The 13,939-nt window shown below is 45.8% G+C and overlaps 44 non-coding genes across 44 annotated transcripts; all 44 read left to right on the forward strand.

Moving 5' to 3' along the window:
- The first annotated feature begins 178 nt into the window (after positions 1–178).
- Positions 179–297, forward strand: LOC123432401. Its single transcript, XR_006623986.1, has one exon. It is a non-coding gene; the product is annotated as a 5S ribosomal RNA (ribosomal RNA).
- Positions 298–491: 194 nt separating this feature from the next.
- On the forward strand, positions 492–610 carry LOC123437807. The gene has a single exon (XR_006628975.1). It is a non-coding gene; the product is annotated as a 5S ribosomal RNA (ribosomal RNA).
- A 182-nt stretch (positions 611–792) lies between these two features.
- On the forward strand, positions 793–911 carry LOC123434736. Its single transcript, XR_006626011.1, has one exon. It is a non-coding gene; the product is annotated as a 5S ribosomal RNA (ribosomal RNA).
- A 188-nt stretch (positions 912–1,099) lies between these two features.
- On the forward strand, positions 1,100–1,218 carry LOC123434737. Its single transcript, XR_006626012.1, has one exon. It is a non-coding gene; the product is annotated as a 5S ribosomal RNA (ribosomal RNA).
- A 200-nt stretch (positions 1,219–1,418) lies between these two features.
- On the forward strand, positions 1,419–1,537 carry LOC123432133. Its single transcript, XR_006623731.1, has one exon. It is a non-coding gene; the product is annotated as a 5S ribosomal RNA (ribosomal RNA).
- A 182-nt stretch (positions 1,538–1,719) lies between these two features.
- LOC123434738 lies at positions 1,720–1,838 on the forward strand. Its single transcript, XR_006626013.1, has one exon. It is a non-coding gene; the product is annotated as a 5S ribosomal RNA (ribosomal RNA).
- Positions 1,839–2,029: 191 nt separating this feature from the next.
- LOC123432166 lies at positions 2,030–2,148 on the forward strand. Its single transcript, XR_006623762.1, has one exon. It is a non-coding gene; the product is annotated as a 5S ribosomal RNA (ribosomal RNA).
- Positions 2,149–2,348: 200 nt separating this feature from the next.
- LOC123432328 lies at positions 2,349–2,467 on the forward strand. Its single transcript, XR_006623917.1, has one exon. It is a non-coding gene; the product is annotated as a 5S ribosomal RNA (ribosomal RNA).
- A 188-nt stretch (positions 2,468–2,655) lies between these two features.
- Positions 2,656–2,774, forward strand: LOC123435061. The gene has a single exon (XR_006626323.1). It is a non-coding gene; the product is annotated as a 5S ribosomal RNA (ribosomal RNA).
- Positions 2,775–2,959: 185 nt separating this feature from the next.
- LOC123437731 lies at positions 2,960–3,078 on the forward strand. Its single transcript, XR_006628903.1, has one exon. It is a non-coding gene; the product is annotated as a 5S ribosomal RNA (ribosomal RNA).
- A 188-nt stretch (positions 3,079–3,266) lies between these two features.
- On the forward strand, positions 3,267–3,385 carry LOC123436611. The gene has a single exon (XR_006627826.1). It is a non-coding gene; the product is annotated as a 5S ribosomal RNA (ribosomal RNA).
- A 206-nt stretch (positions 3,386–3,591) lies between these two features.
- Positions 3,592–3,710, forward strand: LOC123436882. Its single transcript, XR_006628089.1, has one exon. It is a non-coding gene; the product is annotated as a 5S ribosomal RNA (ribosomal RNA).
- Positions 3,711–3,916: 206 nt separating this feature from the next.
- On the forward strand, positions 3,917–4,035 carry LOC123437984. The gene has a single exon (XR_006629143.1). It is a non-coding gene; the product is annotated as a 5S ribosomal RNA (ribosomal RNA).
- A 179-nt stretch (positions 4,036–4,214) lies between these two features.
- LOC123438884 lies at positions 4,215–4,333 on the forward strand. Its single transcript, XR_006630000.1, has one exon. It is a non-coding gene; the product is annotated as a 5S ribosomal RNA (ribosomal RNA).
- Positions 4,334–4,514: 181 nt separating this feature from the next.
- On the forward strand, positions 4,515–4,633 carry LOC123435005. Its single transcript, XR_006626267.1, has one exon. It is a non-coding gene; the product is annotated as a 5S ribosomal RNA (ribosomal RNA).
- A 203-nt stretch (positions 4,634–4,836) lies between these two features.
- LOC123434739 lies at positions 4,837–4,955 on the forward strand. The gene has a single exon (XR_006626014.1). It is a non-coding gene; the product is annotated as a 5S ribosomal RNA (ribosomal RNA).
- A 179-nt stretch (positions 4,956–5,134) lies between these two features.
- On the forward strand, positions 5,135–5,253 carry LOC123432885. The gene has a single exon (XR_006624453.1). It is a non-coding gene; the product is annotated as a 5S ribosomal RNA (ribosomal RNA).
- A 194-nt stretch (positions 5,254–5,447) lies between these two features.
- Positions 5,448–5,566, forward strand: LOC123431743. The gene has a single exon (XR_006623331.1). It is a non-coding gene; the product is annotated as a 5S ribosomal RNA (ribosomal RNA).
- A 179-nt stretch (positions 5,567–5,745) lies between these two features.
- On the forward strand, positions 5,746–5,864 carry LOC123438263. Its single transcript, XR_006629415.1, has one exon. It is a non-coding gene; the product is annotated as a 5S ribosomal RNA (ribosomal RNA).
- Positions 5,865–6,046: 182 nt separating this feature from the next.
- On the forward strand, positions 6,047–6,165 carry LOC123435203. The gene has a single exon (XR_006626462.1). It is a non-coding gene; the product is annotated as a 5S ribosomal RNA (ribosomal RNA).
- Positions 6,166–6,383: 218 nt separating this feature from the next.
- LOC123436612 lies at positions 6,384–6,502 on the forward strand. Its single transcript, XR_006627827.1, has one exon. It is a non-coding gene; the product is annotated as a 5S ribosomal RNA (ribosomal RNA).
- Positions 6,503–6,702: 200 nt separating this feature from the next.
- On the forward strand, positions 6,703–6,821 carry LOC123434741. The gene has a single exon (XR_006626016.1). It is a non-coding gene; the product is annotated as a 5S ribosomal RNA (ribosomal RNA).
- Positions 6,822–7,003: 182 nt separating this feature from the next.
- LOC123434742 lies at positions 7,004–7,122 on the forward strand. The gene has a single exon (XR_006626017.1). It is a non-coding gene; the product is annotated as a 5S ribosomal RNA (ribosomal RNA).
- A 197-nt stretch (positions 7,123–7,319) lies between these two features.
- LOC123438316 lies at positions 7,320–7,438 on the forward strand. Its single transcript, XR_006629466.1, has one exon. It is a non-coding gene; the product is annotated as a 5S ribosomal RNA (ribosomal RNA).
- Positions 7,439–7,620: 182 nt separating this feature from the next.
- Positions 7,621–7,739, forward strand: LOC123438048. The gene has a single exon (XR_006629210.1). It is a non-coding gene; the product is annotated as a 5S ribosomal RNA (ribosomal RNA).
- Positions 7,740–7,918: 179 nt separating this feature from the next.
- LOC123431560 lies at positions 7,919–8,037 on the forward strand. The gene has a single exon (XR_006623152.1). It is a non-coding gene; the product is annotated as a 5S ribosomal RNA (ribosomal RNA).
- A 197-nt stretch (positions 8,038–8,234) lies between these two features.
- On the forward strand, positions 8,235–8,353 carry LOC123432028. Its single transcript, XR_006623630.1, has one exon. It is a non-coding gene; the product is annotated as a 5S ribosomal RNA (ribosomal RNA).
- A 182-nt stretch (positions 8,354–8,535) lies between these two features.
- Positions 8,536–8,654, forward strand: LOC123434743. Its single transcript, XR_006626018.1, has one exon. It is a non-coding gene; the product is annotated as a 5S ribosomal RNA (ribosomal RNA).
- A 596-nt stretch (positions 8,655–9,250) lies between these two features.
- Positions 9,251–9,369, forward strand: LOC123434952. Its single transcript, XR_006626216.1, has one exon. It is a non-coding gene; the product is annotated as a 5S ribosomal RNA (ribosomal RNA).
- A 176-nt stretch (positions 9,370–9,545) lies between these two features.
- On the forward strand, positions 9,546–9,664 carry LOC123438173. The gene has a single exon (XR_006629332.1). It is a non-coding gene; the product is annotated as a 5S ribosomal RNA (ribosomal RNA).
- A 194-nt stretch (positions 9,665–9,858) lies between these two features.
- Positions 9,859–9,977, forward strand: LOC123432505. The gene has a single exon (XR_006624084.1). It is a non-coding gene; the product is annotated as a 5S ribosomal RNA (ribosomal RNA).
- Positions 9,978–10,160: 183 nt separating this feature from the next.
- On the forward strand, positions 10,161–10,279 carry LOC123438049. The gene has a single exon (XR_006629211.1). It is a non-coding gene; the product is annotated as a 5S ribosomal RNA (ribosomal RNA).
- Positions 10,280–10,461: 182 nt separating this feature from the next.
- LOC123437555 lies at positions 10,462–10,580 on the forward strand. Its single transcript, XR_006628729.1, has one exon. It is a non-coding gene; the product is annotated as a 5S ribosomal RNA (ribosomal RNA).
- Positions 10,581–10,762: 182 nt separating this feature from the next.
- On the forward strand, positions 10,763–10,881 carry LOC123434744. The gene has a single exon (XR_006626019.1). It is a non-coding gene; the product is annotated as a 5S ribosomal RNA (ribosomal RNA).
- Positions 10,882–11,057: 176 nt separating this feature from the next.
- On the forward strand, positions 11,058–11,176 carry LOC123435263. The gene has a single exon (XR_006626519.1). It is a non-coding gene; the product is annotated as a 5S ribosomal RNA (ribosomal RNA).
- Positions 11,177–11,443: 267 nt separating this feature from the next.
- Positions 11,444–11,561, forward strand: LOC123432843. The gene has a single exon (XR_006624414.1). It is a non-coding gene; the product is annotated as a 5S ribosomal RNA (ribosomal RNA).
- Positions 11,562–11,737: 176 nt separating this feature from the next.
- On the forward strand, positions 11,738–11,856 carry LOC123432312. The gene has a single exon (XR_006623902.1). It is a non-coding gene; the product is annotated as a 5S ribosomal RNA (ribosomal RNA).
- A 194-nt stretch (positions 11,857–12,050) lies between these two features.
- LOC123434745 lies at positions 12,051–12,169 on the forward strand. Its single transcript, XR_006626020.1, has one exon. It is a non-coding gene; the product is annotated as a 5S ribosomal RNA (ribosomal RNA).
- A 179-nt stretch (positions 12,170–12,348) lies between these two features.
- Positions 12,349–12,468, forward strand: LOC123433354. Its single transcript, XR_006624873.1, has one exon. It is a non-coding gene; the product is annotated as a 5S ribosomal RNA (ribosomal RNA).
- Positions 12,469–12,583: 115 nt separating this feature from the next.
- Positions 12,584–12,702, forward strand: LOC123434747. The gene has a single exon (XR_006626022.1). It is a non-coding gene; the product is annotated as a 5S ribosomal RNA (ribosomal RNA).
- A 182-nt stretch (positions 12,703–12,884) lies between these two features.
- LOC123433220 lies at positions 12,885–13,003 on the forward strand. The gene has a single exon (XR_006624759.1). It is a non-coding gene; the product is annotated as a 5S ribosomal RNA (ribosomal RNA).
- A 181-nt stretch (positions 13,004–13,184) lies between these two features.
- On the forward strand, positions 13,185–13,303 carry LOC123433077. The gene has a single exon (XR_006624632.1). It is a non-coding gene; the product is annotated as a 5S ribosomal RNA (ribosomal RNA).
- A 194-nt stretch (positions 13,304–13,497) lies between these two features.
- On the forward strand, positions 13,498–13,616 carry LOC123434748. Its single transcript, XR_006626023.1, has one exon. It is a non-coding gene; the product is annotated as a 5S ribosomal RNA (ribosomal RNA).
- A 188-nt stretch (positions 13,617–13,804) lies between these two features.
- On the forward strand, positions 13,805–13,923 carry LOC123437844. The gene has a single exon (XR_006629012.1). It is a non-coding gene; the product is annotated as a 5S ribosomal RNA (ribosomal RNA).
- The last annotated feature ends 16 nt before the right edge of the window (positions 13,924–13,939 follow it).

Genomic DNA, 13,939 nt, shown 5'->3' on the forward strand with positions numbered 1-13,939 from the left:
TTTGCGCCACGTGACAAGGATGACGCGGGAGCGTGATCTATATGACCTCATTTTCTTATTTTTGACGATTACTGTGTGACTTTTCCCACCGCGCTTGACACCCAACGACTAGTAGTAGTAGTGGTAGTAGTAGTAGTAGTAGGGGCAAGCATAAGGAACAAATAGATAGTTGCATGTTGGATGCGATCATACCAGCACTAAAGCACCGGATCCCATCAGAACTCCGAAGTTAAGCGTGCTTGGGCGAAAGTAGTACTAGGATGGGTGACCTCCTGGGAAGTCCTCCTGTTGCATTCCCCTTTTTAAATATATTTTTGCGCCACGTGACAAGGATGACGCGGGAGCGTGATCTATATGACCTCATTTTCTTATTTTTGACGATTACTGTGTGACTTTTCCCACCGCGCTTGACACCCAACGACTAGTAGTAGTAGTAGTAGTAGTAGTAGTAGTACGGGAAAGCATAAGGAACAAATAGATAGTTGCATGTCGGATGCGATCAAACCAGCACTAAAGCACCGGATCCCATCAGAACTCCGAAGTTAAGCGTGCTTGGGCGAGAGTAGTACTAGTATGGGTGACCTCCTGGGAAGTCCTCGTGTTGCATTCCCCTTTTTAAATATATTTTTGCGCCACGTGACAAGGATGACGCAGGACCGTGATCTATATGACCCGATTTTCTTATTTTTGACGATTACTGTGTGACTTTTCCCACCGCGCTTGACACCCAACGACTAGTAGTAGTAGTAGTAGTAGGGGCAAGCATAAGGAACAAATAGATAGTTCCATGTCGGATGCGATCATACCAGCACTAAAGCACCGGATCCCATCAGAACTCCGAAGTTAAGCGTGCTTGGGCGAGAGTAGTACTAGGATGGGTGACCTCCTGGGAAGTCCTCGTGTTGCATTCCCCTTTTTAAATATATTTTTGCGCCACGTGACAAGGATGACGCGGGAGCGTGATCTATATGACCTCATTTTCTTATTTTTGACGATTACTGTGTGACTTTTCCCACCGCGCTTGACACCCAACGACTAGTAGTAGTAGTAGTTGTAGTAGTAGGGGCAAGCATAAGGAACAAATAGATAGTTGCATGTCGGATGCGATCATACCAGCACTAAAGCACCGGATCCCATCAGAACTCCGAAGTTAAGCGTGCTTGGGCGAGAGTAGTACTAGGATGGGTGACCTCCTGGGAAGTCCTCGTGTTGCATTCCCCTTTTTAAATATATTTTTGCGCCACGTGACAAGGATGACGCGGGACCGTGATCTATATGACCTCATTTTCTTATTTTTGACGATTACTGTGTGACTTTTCCCACCGCGCTTGACACCCAACGACTAGTAGTAGTAGTAGTAGTAGTAGTAGTAGTAGTAGTAGGGGCAAGCATAAGGAACAAATAGATAGTTGCATGTCGGATGCGATCATACCAGCACTAAAGCACCGGATCCCATCAGAACTCCGAAGTTAAGCGTGCTTGGGCGAGAGTAGTTATAGGATGGGTGACCTCCTGGGAAGTCCTCGTGTTGCATTCCCCTTTTTAAATATATTTTTACGCCACGTGACAAGGATGACGCGGGAGCGTGATCTATATGACCTCATTTTCTTATTTTTGACGATTACTGTGTGACTTTTCCCACCGCGCTTGACACCCAACGACTAGTAGTAGTAGTAGTAGTAGGGGCAAGCATAAGGAACAAATAGATAGTTTCATGTCGGATGCGATCATACCAGCACTAAAGCACCGGATCCCATCAGAACTCCGAAGTTAAGCGTGCTTGGGCGAGAGTAGTACTAGGATGGGTGACCTCCTGGGAAGTCCTCGTGTTGCATTCCCCTTTTTAAATATATTTTTGCGCCACGTGACAAGGATGACGCGGGACCGTGATCTATATGACCTCATTTTCTTATTTTTGACGATTACTGTGTGACTTTTCCCACCGCGCTTGACACCCAACGACTAGTAGTAGTAGTAGTAGTAGTAGTAGTAGGGGCAAGCATAAGGAACAAAGAGATAGTTGCATGTCGGATGCGATCATACCAGCATTAAAGCACCGGATCCCATCAAAACTCTGAAGTTAAGCGTGCTTGGGCGAGAGTAGTACTAGGATGGGTGACCTCCTGGGAAGTCCTCGTGTTGCATTCCCCTTTTTAAATATATTTTTGCGCCACGTGACAAGGATGACGCGGGAGCGTGTTCTATATGACCTCATTTTCTTATTTTTGACGATTACTGTGTGACTTTTCCCACCGAGCTTGACACCCAACGACTAGTAGTAGTAGTAGTAGTAGTAGTAGTAGTAGTAGTAGGGGCAAGCATAAGGAACAAATAGATAGTTGCATGTCGGATGCGATCATACCAGCACTAAAGCAACGGATCCCATCGGAACTCCGAAGTTAAGCGTGCTTGGGCGAGAGTACTACTAGGATGGGTGACCTCCTGGGAAGTCCTCGTGTTGCATTCCCCTTTTTAAATATATTTTTGCGCCACGTGACAAGGATGACGCGGGAGCGTGATCTATATGACCTCATTTTCTTATTTTTGACGATTACTGTGTGACTTTTCCCACCGCGCTTGACACCCAACGACTAGTAGTAGTAGTAGTAGTAGTAGTAGGGGCAAGCATAAGGAACAAATAGATAGTTGCATGTTGGATGCGATCATACCAGCACTAAAGCACCGGATCCCATTAGAACTCCGAAGTTAAGCGTGCTTGGGCGAGAGTAGTACTAGGATGGGTGACCTCCTGGGAAGTCCTCGTGTTGCATTCCCCTTTTTAAATATATTTTTGCGCCACGTGACAAGGATGACGCGGGAGCGTGATCTATATGACCTCATTTTCTTATTTTTGACGATTACTGTGTGACTTTTCCCACCGCGCTTGACACCCAACGACTACTAGTAGTAGTAGTAGTAGTAGGGGCAAGCATAAGGAACAAATAGATAGTTGCATGTCGGATGCGATCATACCAGCACTAAAGCACCGAATCCCATCAGAACTCCGAAGTTAAGCGTGCTTGGGCGAGAGTAGTACTAGGATGGGTGACCTCCTGGGAAGTCCTCGTGTTGCATTCCCCTTTTTAAATATATTTTTGCGCCACGTGACAAGGATGACGCGGGAGCGTGATCTATATGACCTCATTTTCTTATTTTTGACGATTACTGTGTGACTTTTCCCACCGCGCTTGACACCCAACGACTAGTAGTAGTTGTAGTAGTAGTAGTAGGGGCAAGCATAAGGAACAAATAGATAGTTGCATGTCGGATGCGATCATACCAGCACTAAAGCACCGGATCCCATCAGAACTTCGAAGTTAAGCGTGCTTGGGCGAGAGTAGTACTAGGATGGGTGACCTCCTGGGAAGTCCTCGTGTTGCATTCCCCTTTTTAAATATATTTTTGCGCCACGTGACAAGGATGACGCGGGAGCGTGATCTATATGACCTCATTTCCTTATTTTTGACGATTACTGTGTGACTTTTCCCACCGCGCTTGACACCCAACGACTAGTAGTAGTAGTAGTAGTAGTAGTAGTAGTCATAGTAGTAGTAGGGGCAAGCATAAGGAACAAATAGATAGTTGCATGTCAGATGCGATCATACCAGCACTAAAGCACCGGATCCCATTAGAACTCCGAAGTTAAGCGTGCTTGGGCGAGAGTAGTACTAGGATGGGTGACCTCCTGGGAAGTCCTCGTGTTGCATTCCCCTTTTTAAATATATTTTTGCGCCACGTGACAAGGATGACGCGGGACCGTGATCTATATGACCTCATTTTCTTATTTTTGACGATTACTGTGTGACTTTTCCCACCGCGCTTGACACCCAACGACTAGTAGTAGTAGTAGTAGTAGTAGTAGTAGTAGTAGTAGTAGTAGGGGCAAGCATAAGGAACAAATAGATAGTTGCATGTCGGGTGCGATCATACCAGCACTAAAGCACCGGATCCCATCAGAACTCCGAAGTTAAGCGCGCTTGGGCGAGAGTAGTACTAGGATGGGTGACCTCCTGGGAAGTCCTCGTGTTGCATTCCCCTTTTTAAATATATTTTTGCGCCACGTGACAAGGATGACGCGGGACCGTGATCTATATGACCTCATTTTCTTATTTTTGACGATTACTGTGTGACTTTTCCCACCGCGCTTGACACCCAACGACTAGTAGTAGTAGTAGTAGGGGCAAGCATAAGGAACAAATAGATAGTTGCATGTCGGATGCGATCATACCAGCACTAAAGCACTGGATCCCATCAGAACTCCGAAGTTAAGCGTGCTTTGGCGAGAGTAGTACTAGGATGGGTGACCTCCTGGGAAGTCCTCGTGTTGCATTCCCTTTTTAAATATATTTTTGCGCCACGTGACAAGGATGACGCGGGAGCGTGATCTATATGACCCCATTTTCTTATTTTTGACGATTACTGTGTGACTTTTGCTACCGCGCTTGACACCCAACGACTAGTAGTAGTAGTAGTAGTAGGGGCAAGCATAAGGAACAAATAGATAGTTGCATGTCGGATGCGATCATACCAGCACTAAAGCACCGGATCCCATCAGAACTCCGAAGTTAAGCGTGCTTGGGCGAGAGTAGTACTAGGATGGGTGACCTCTTGGGAAGTCCTCGTGTTGCATTCCCCTTTTTAAATATATTTTTGCGCCACGTGACAAGGATGACGCGGGACCGTGATCTATATGACCTCATTTTCTTATTTTTGACGATTACTGTGTGACTTTTCCCACCGCGCTTGACACCCAACGACTAGTAGTAGTAGTAGTAGTAGTAGTAGTAGTAGTAGTAGTAGGGGCAAGCATAAGGAACAAATAGATAGTTGCATGTCGGATGCGATCATACCAGCACTAAAGCACCGGATCCCATCAGAACTCCGAAGTTAAGCGTGCTTGGGCGAGAGTAGTACTAGGATGGGTGACCTCCTGGGAAGTCCTCGTGTTGCATTCCCCTTTTTAAATATATTTTTGCGCCACGTGACAAGGATGACGCGGGAGCGTGATCTATATGACCTCATTTTCTTATTTTTGACGATTACTGTGTGACTTTTCCCACCGCGCTTGACACCCAACCACTAGTAGTAGTAGTAGTAGGGGCAAGCATAAGGAACAAATAGATAGTTGCATGTCGGATGCGATCATACCAGCACTTAAGCACCATATCCCATCAGAACTCCGAAGTTAAGCGTGCTTGGGCGAGAGTAGTACTAGGATGGGTCACCTCCTGGGAAGTCCTCGTGTTGCATTCCCCTTTTTAAATATATTTTTGCGCCACGTGACAAGGATGACGCGGGAGCGTGATCTATATGACCTCATTTTCTTATTTTTGACGATTACTGTGTGACTTTTTCCACCGCGCTTGACACCCAACGACTAGTAGTAGTAGTAGTAGTAGTAGTAGTAGTAGGGGCAAGCATAAGGAACAAATAGATAGTTGCATGTCGGATGCGATCATACCAGCACTAAAGCACCGGATCCCATCAGAACTCCGAAGTTAAGCGTGCTTGGGCGAGAGTAGTACTAGGATGGGTGACCTCCTGGGAAGTCCTTCTGTTGCATTCCCCTTTTTAAATATATTTTTGCGCCACGTGACAAGGATGACGCGGGAGCGTGATCTATATGACCTCATTTTCTTATTTTTGACGATTACTGTGTGACTTTTCCCACCGCGCTTGACACCCAACGACTAGTAGTAGTAGTAGTAGGGGCAAGCATAAGGAACAAATAGATAGTTGCATGTCGGATGCGATCATACCAGCACTAAAGCACCGGATCCCATCAGAACTCCGAAGTTAAGCGTGCTTGGGCGAGAGTATTACTAGGATGGGTGACCTCCTGGGAAGTCCTTGTGTTGCATTCCCCTTTTTAAATATATTTTTGCGCCACGTGACAAGGATGACGCGGGAGCGTGATCTATATGACCTCATTTTCTTATTTTTGACGATTACTGTGTGACTTTTCCCACCGCGCTTGACACCCAACGACTAGTAGTAGTAGTAGTAGTAGGGGCAAGCATAAGGAACAAATAGATAGTTGCATGTCGGATGCGATCATACCAGCACTAAAGCACCGGATCCCATCAGAACTCCGAAGTTAAGTGTGCTTGGGCGAGAGTAGTACTAGGATGGGTGACCTCCTGGGAAGTCCTCGTGTTGCATTCCCCTTTTTAAATATATTTTTGCGCCACGTGACAAGGATGACGCGGGACCGTGATCTATATGACCTCATTTTCTTATTTTTGACGATTACTGTGTGACTTTTCCCACCGCGCTTGACACCCAACGACTAGTAGTAGTAGTAGTAGTAGTAGTAGTAGTAGTAGTAGTAGTAGTAGTAGTAGTAGGGGCAAGCATAAGGAACAAATAGATAGTTGCATGTCGGATGCGATCATACCAGCACTAAAGCACCGGATCCCATCAGAACTTCGAAGTTAAGCGTGCTTGGGCGAGAGTAGTACTAGGATGGGTGACCTCCTGGGAAGTCCTCGTGTTGCATTCCCCTTTTTAAATATATTTTTGCGCCACGTGACAAGGATGACGCGGGAGCGTGATCTATATGACCTCATTTTCTTATTTTTGACGATTACTGTGTGACTTTTCCCACCGCGCTTGACACCCAACGACTAGTAGTAGTAGTAGTACTAGTAGTAGTAGTAGTAGTAGGGGCAAGCATAAGGAACAAATAGATAGTTGCATGTCGGATGCGATCATACCAGCACTAAAGCACCGGATCCCATCAGAACTCCGAAGTTAAGCGTGCTTGGGCGAGAGTAGTACTAGGATGGGTGACCTCCTGGGAAGTCCTCGTGTTGCATTCCCCTTTTTAAATATATTTTTGCGCCACGTGACAAGGATGACGCGGGAGCGTGATCTATATGACCTAATTTTCTTATTTTTGACGATTACTGTGTGACTTTTCCCACCGCGCTTGACACCCAACGACTAGTAGTAGTAGTAGTAGTAGGGGCAAGCATAAGGAACAAATAGATAGTTGCATGTTGGATGCGATCATACCAGCACTAAAGCACCGGATCCCATCAGAACTCCGAAGTTAAGCGTGCTTGGGCGAGAGTAGTACTAGGATGGGTGACCTCCTGGGAAGTCCTCGTGTTGCATTCCCCTTTTTAAATATATTTTTGCGCCACGTGACAAGGATGACGCGGGACCGTGATCTATATGTCCTCATTTTCTTATTTTTGACGATTACTGTGTGACTTTTCCCACCGCGCTTGACACCCAACGACTAGTAGTAGTAGTAGTATTAGTAGTAGTAGTAGTAGGGGCAAGCATAAGGAACAAATAGATAGTTGCATGTCGGATGCGATCATACCAGCACTAAAGCACCGGATCCCATCAGAACTACGAAGTTAAGCGTGCTTGGGCGAGAGTAGTACTAGGATGGGTGACCTCCTGGGAAGTCCTCGTGTTGCATTCCCCTTTTTAAATATATTTTTGCGCCACGTGACAAGGATGACGCGGGACCGTGATCTATATGACCTCATTTTCTTATTTTTGACAATTACTGTGTGACTTTTCCCACCGCGCTTGACACCCAACCACTAGTAGTAGTAGTAGTAGTAGGGGCAAGCATAAGGAACAAATAGATAGTTGCATGTCGGATGCGATCATACCAGCACTAAAGCACCGGATCCCATCAGAACTCCGAAGTTAAGCGTGCTTGGGCGAGAGTAGTACTAGGATGGGTGACCTCCTGGGAAGTCCTCTTGTTGCATTCCCCTTTTTAAATATATTTTTGCGCCACCTGACAAGGATGACGCGGGAGCGTGATCTATATGACCTCATTTTCTTATTTTTGACGATTACTGTGTGACTTTTCCCACCGCGCTTGACACCCAACGACTAGTAGTAGTAGTAGTAGGGGCAAGCATAAGGAACAAATAGATAGTTGCATGTCGGATGCGATCATACCAGCACTAAAGCACCGGATCCCATCAGAACTCCGAAGTTAAGCGTGCTTGGGCGAGTGTAGTTCTAGGATGGGTGACCTCCTGGGAAGTCCTTGTGTTGCATTCCCCTTTTTAAATATATTTTTGCGCCACGTGACAAGGATGACGCGGGAGCGTGATCTATATGACCTCATTTTCTTATTTTTGACGATTACTGTGTGACTTTTCCCACCGCGCTTGACACCCAACGACTAGTAGTAGTAGTAGTAGTAGTAGTAGTAGTAGTAGGGGCAAGCATAAGGAACAAATAGATAGTTGCATGTCGGATGCGATCATACCAGCACTAAAGCACCGGATCCCATCAGAACTCCGAAGTTAAGCGTGCTTGGGCGAGAGTAGTACTAGGATGGGTGACCTCCTCGGAAGTCCTCTTGTTGCATTCCCCTTTTTAAATATATTTTTGCGCCACGTGACAAGGATGACGCGGGACCGTGATCTATATGACCTCATTTTCTTATTTTTGACGATTACTGTGTGACTTTTCCCACCGCGCTTGACACCCAACGACTAGTAGTAGTAGTAGTAGTAGGGGCAAGCATAAGGAACAAATAGATAGTTGCATGTCGGATGCGATCATACCAGCACTAAAGCACCGGATCCCATCAGAACTCCGAAGTTAAGCGTGCTTGGGCGAGAGTAGTACTAGGATGGGTGACCTCCTGGGAAGTCCTCGTGTTGCATTCCCCTTTTTAAATATATTTTTGCGCCACGTGACAAGGATGACGCGGGACCGTGATCTATATGACCTCATTTTCTTATTTTTAACGATTACTGTATGACTTTTCCCACCGCGCTTGACACCCAACGACTAGTAGTAGTAGTAGTAGTAGTAGTAGTAGTAGTAGTAGTAGTAGTAGTAGTAGTAGTAGTAGTAGTAGTAGTAGTAGTAGTAGTAGTAGTAGTAGTAGTAGTAGTAGTAGTAGTAGTAGTAGTAGTAGTAGTAGTAGTAGTAGTAGTAGTAGTAGTAGTAGTAGTAGTAGTAGTAGTAGTAGTAGTAGTAGTAGTAGTAGTAGTAGTAGTAGTAGTAGTAGTAGTAGTAGTAGTAGTAGTAGTAGTAGTAGTAATAGTAGTAGTAGTAGTAGTAGTAGTAGTAGTAGTAGTAGTAGTAGTAGTAGTAGTAGTAGTAGTAGTAGTAGTAGTAGTAGTAGTAGTAGTAGTAGTAGTAGTAGTAGTAGTAGTAGTAGTAGTAGTAGTAGTAGTAGTAGTAGTAATAGTAGTAGTAGTAGTAGTAGTAGTAGTAGTAGGGGCAAGCATAAGGAACAAATAGATAGTTGCATGTCGGATGCGATCATACCAGCACTAAAGCACCGGATCCCATCAGAACTCCGAAGTTAAGCGTGCTTGGGCGAGAGTAGTACTAGGATGGGTGACCTCGTGGGAAGTCCTCGTGTTGCATTCCCCTTTTTAAATATATTTTTGCGCCACCTGACAAGGATGACGCGGGAGCGTGATCTATATGACCTCATTTTCTTATTTTTGACGATTACTGTGTGACTTTTCCCACCGCGCTTGACACCCAACGACTAGTAGTAGTAGTAGGGGCAAGCATAAGGAACAAATAGATAGTTGCATGTCGGATGCGATCATACCAGCACTAAAGCACCGGATCCCATCAGAACTCCGAAGTTAAGCGTGCTTGGGCGAGAGTAGTTCTAGGATGGGTGACCTCCTGGGAAGTCCTTGTGTTGCATTCCCTTTTTTAAATATATTTTTGCGCCACGTGACAAGGATGACGCGGGAGCGTGATCTATATGACCTCATTTTCTTATTTTTGACGATTACAGTGTGACTTTTCCCACCGCGCTTGACACCCAACGACTAGTAGTAGTAGTAGTAGTAGTAGTAGTAGTAGGGGCAAGCATAAGGAACAAATAGATAGTTGCATGTCGGATGCGATCATACCAGCACTAAAGCACCGGATCCCATTAGAACTCCGAAGTTAAGCGTGCTTGGGCGAGAGTAGTACTAGGATGGGTGACCTCCTGGGAAGTCCTCTTGTTGCATATCCCCTTTTTAAATATATTTTTGCGCCACGTGACAAGGATGACGCGGGACCGTGATCTATATGACCTCATTTTCTTATTTTTGACGATTACTGTGTGACTTTTCCCACCGCGCTTGACACCCAACGACTAGTAGTAGTAGTAGTAGTAGGGGCAAGCATAAGGAACAAATAGATAGTTGCATGTCGGATGCGATCATACCAGCACTAAAGCACCGGATCCCATCAGAACTCCGAAGTTAAGCGTGCTTGGGCGAGAGTAGTACTAGGATGGGTGACCTCCTGGGAAGTCCTCTTGTTGCATTCCCCTTTTTAAATATATTTTTGCGCCACGTGACAAGGATGACGCGGGAGCGTGATCTATATGACCTCATTTTCTTATTTTTGACGATTACTGTGTGACTTTTCTCACCGCGCTTGACACCCAACGACTAGTAGTAGTAGTAGTAGTAGGGGCAAGCATAAGGAACAAATAGATAGTTGCATGTCGGATGCGATCATACCAGCACTAAAGCACCGGATCCCATCAGAACTCCGAAGTTAAGCGTGCTTGGGCGAGAGTAGTACTAGGATGGGTGACCTCCTGGGAAGTCCTCATGTTGCATTCCCCTTTTTAAATATATTTTTGTGCCACGTGACAAGGATGACGCGGGAGCGTGATGTATATGACCTCATTTTCTTATTTTTGACGATTATTGTGTGACTTTTCCCACCGCGCTTGACACCCAACGACTAGTAGTAGTAGTAGTAGTAGGGGCAAGCATAAGGAACAAATAGATAGTTGCATGTCGGATGCGATCATACCAGCACTAAAGCACCGGATCCCATCAGAACTCCGAAGTTAAGCGTGCTTGGGCGAGAGTAGTACTAGGATGGGTGACCTCCTGGGAAGTCCTCGTGTTGCATTCCCCTTTTTAAATATATTTTTGCGCCACGTGACAAGGATGACGCGGGAGCGTGATCTATATGACCTCATTTTCTTATTTTTGACGATTACTGTGTGACTTTTCCCACCGCGCTTGACACCCAACGACTAGTAGTAGTAGTAGGGGCAAGCATAAGGAACAAATAGATAGTTGCATGTTGGATGCGATCATACCAGCACTAAAGCACCGGATCCCATCAGAACTCCGAAGTTAAGCGTGCTTGGGCGAGAGTAGTACTAGGATGGGTGACCTCCTGGGAAGTCCTTGTGTTGCATTCCCCTTTTTAAATATATTTTTGCGCCACGTGACAAGGATGACGCGGGAGCGTGATGGGTGACCTCCTGGGAAGTCCTCGTGTTGCATTCCCCTTTTTAAATATATTTTTGCGCCACGTGACAAGGATGACGCGGGACCGTGATCTATATGACCTCATTTTCTTATTTTTGACGATTACTGTGTGACTTTTCCCACCGCGCTTGACACCCAACCACTAGTAGTAGTAGTATTAGGGGCAAGCATAAGGAACAAATAGATAGTTGCATGTCGGATGCGATCTACCAGCACTAAAGCACCGGATCCCATCAGAACTCCGAAGTTAAGCGTGCTTGGGCGAGAGTAGTACTAGGATGGGTGACCTCCTGGGAAGTCCTCGTGTTGCATTGCCCCTTTTAAATATATTTTTGCGCCACGTGACAAGGATGACGCGGGAGCGTGATCTATATGACCTCATTTTCTTATTTTTGACGATTACTGTGTGACTTTTCCCACCGCGCTTGACACCCAACGACTAGTAGTAGTAGTAGGGGCAAGCATAAGGAACAAATAGATAGTTGCATGTCGGATGCGATCATACCAGCACTAAAGCACCGGATCCCATCAGAACTCCAAAGTTAAGCGTGCTTGGGCGAGAGTAGTACTAGGATGGGTGACCTCCTGGGAAGTCATTGTGTTGCATTCCCCTTTTTAAATATATTTTTGCGCCACGTGACAAGGATGACGCGGGAGCGTGATCTATATGACCTCATTTTCTTATTTTTGACGATTACTGTGTGACTTTTCCCACCGCGCTTGACACCCAACGACTAGTAGTAGTAGTAGTAGTAGTAGTAGTAGTAGGGGCAAGCATAAGGAACAAATAGATAGTTGCATGTCGGATGCGATCATACCAGCACTAAAGCACCGGATCCCATCAGAACTCCGAAGTTAAGCGTGCTTGGGCGAGAGTAGTACTAGGATGGGTGACCTCCTGGGAAGTCCTCGTGTTGCATTCCCCTTTTTAAATATATTTTTGCGCCACGTGACAAGGATGACGCGGGAGCGTGATCTATATGACCTCATTTTCTTATTTTTGACGATTACTGTGTGACTTTTCCCACCGCGCTTGACACCCAACAACTAGTAGTAGTAGTAGTAGGGGCAAGCATAAGGAACGAATAGATAGTTGCATGTCGGATGCGATCATACCAGCACTAAAGCACCGGATCCCATCAGAACTCCGAAGTTAAGCGTGCTTGGGCGAGAGTAGTACTAGGATGGGTGACCTCCTGGGAAGTCTATATGACCTCATTTTCTTATTTTTGACGATTACTGTGTGACTTTTCCCACCGCGCTTGACACCCAACGACTACTAGTAGTAGTAGTAGTAGTAGGGGCAAGCATAAGGAACAAATAGATAGTTGCATGTCGGATGCGATCATACCAGCACTAAAGCACCGGATCCCATCAGAACTCCGAAGTTAAGCGTGCTTGGGCGAGAGTAGTACTAGGATGGGTGACCTCCTGGGAAGTCCTCGTGTTGCATTCCCCTTTTTAAATATATTTTTGCGCCACGTGACAAGGATGACGCGAGACCGTGATCTATATGACCTCATTTTCTTATTTTTGACGATTACTGTGTGACTTTTCCCACCGCGCTTGACACCCAACCACTAGTAGTAGTAGTAGTAGTAGGTGCAAGCAATAGGAACAAATAGATAGTTGCATGTCGGATGAGATCATACCAGCACTAAAGCACCGGATCCCATCAGAACTCCGAAGTTAAGCGTGCTTGGGCGAGAGTAGTACTAGGATGGGTGACCTCCTAGGAAGTCGTCATGTTGCATTCCCCTTTTTAAATATATTTTTGCGCCACGTGACAAGGATGACGCGGGAGCGTGATGTATATGACCTCATTTTCTTATTTTTGACGATTACTGTGTGACTTTTCCCACCGCGCTTGACACCAACGACTAGTAGTAGTATTAGTAGTAGGGGCAAGCATAAGGAACAAATAGATAGTTGCATGTCGGATGCGATCATACCAGCACTAAAGTACCGGATCCCATCACAACTCCGAAGTTAAGCGTGCTTGGGTGAGAGTAGTACTAGGATGGGTGACCTCCTGGGAAGTCCTTGTGTTGCATTCCCCTTTTTAAATATATTTTTGCGCCACGTGACAAGGATGACGCGGGAGCGTGATCTATATGACCTCATTTTCTTATTTTTGACGATTACTGTGTGACTTTTCCCACCGCGCTTGACACCCAACGACTAGTAGTAGTAGTAGTAGTAGTAGTAGTAGTAGGGGCAAGCATAAGGAACAAATAGATAGTTGCATGTCGGATGCGATCATACCAGCACTAAAGCACCGGATCCCATCAGAACTCCGAAGTTAAGCGTGCTTGGGCGAGAGTAGTACTAGGATGGGTGACCTCCTGGGAAGTCCTCGTGTTGCATTCCCCTTTTTAAATATATTTTTGCGCCACGTGACAAGGATGACGCGGGAGCGTGATCTATATGACCTCATTTTCTTATTTTTGACGATTACTGTGTGACTTTTCCCACCGCGCTTGACACCCAACGACTAGTACTAGTAGTAGTAGTAGTAGTAGGGGCAAGCATAAGGAACAAATAGATAGTTGCATGTTGGATGCGATCATACCAGCACTAAAGCACCGGATCCCATCAGAACTCCGAAGTTAAGCGTGCTTGGGCGATAGTAGTACTAGGATGGGTGACCTCCTGGGAAGTCCTCGTGTTGCATTCCCCTTTTTAAATATATT

Source organism: Hordeum vulgare, chromosome 2H (genome assembly GCF_904849725.1).
Source record: "Hordeum vulgare subsp. vulgare chromosome 2H, MorexV3_pseudomolecules_assembly, whole genome shotgun sequence".
Lineage (NCBI taxonomy): Eukaryota > Viridiplantae > Streptophyta > Magnoliopsida > Poales > Poaceae > Hordeum > Hordeum vulgare.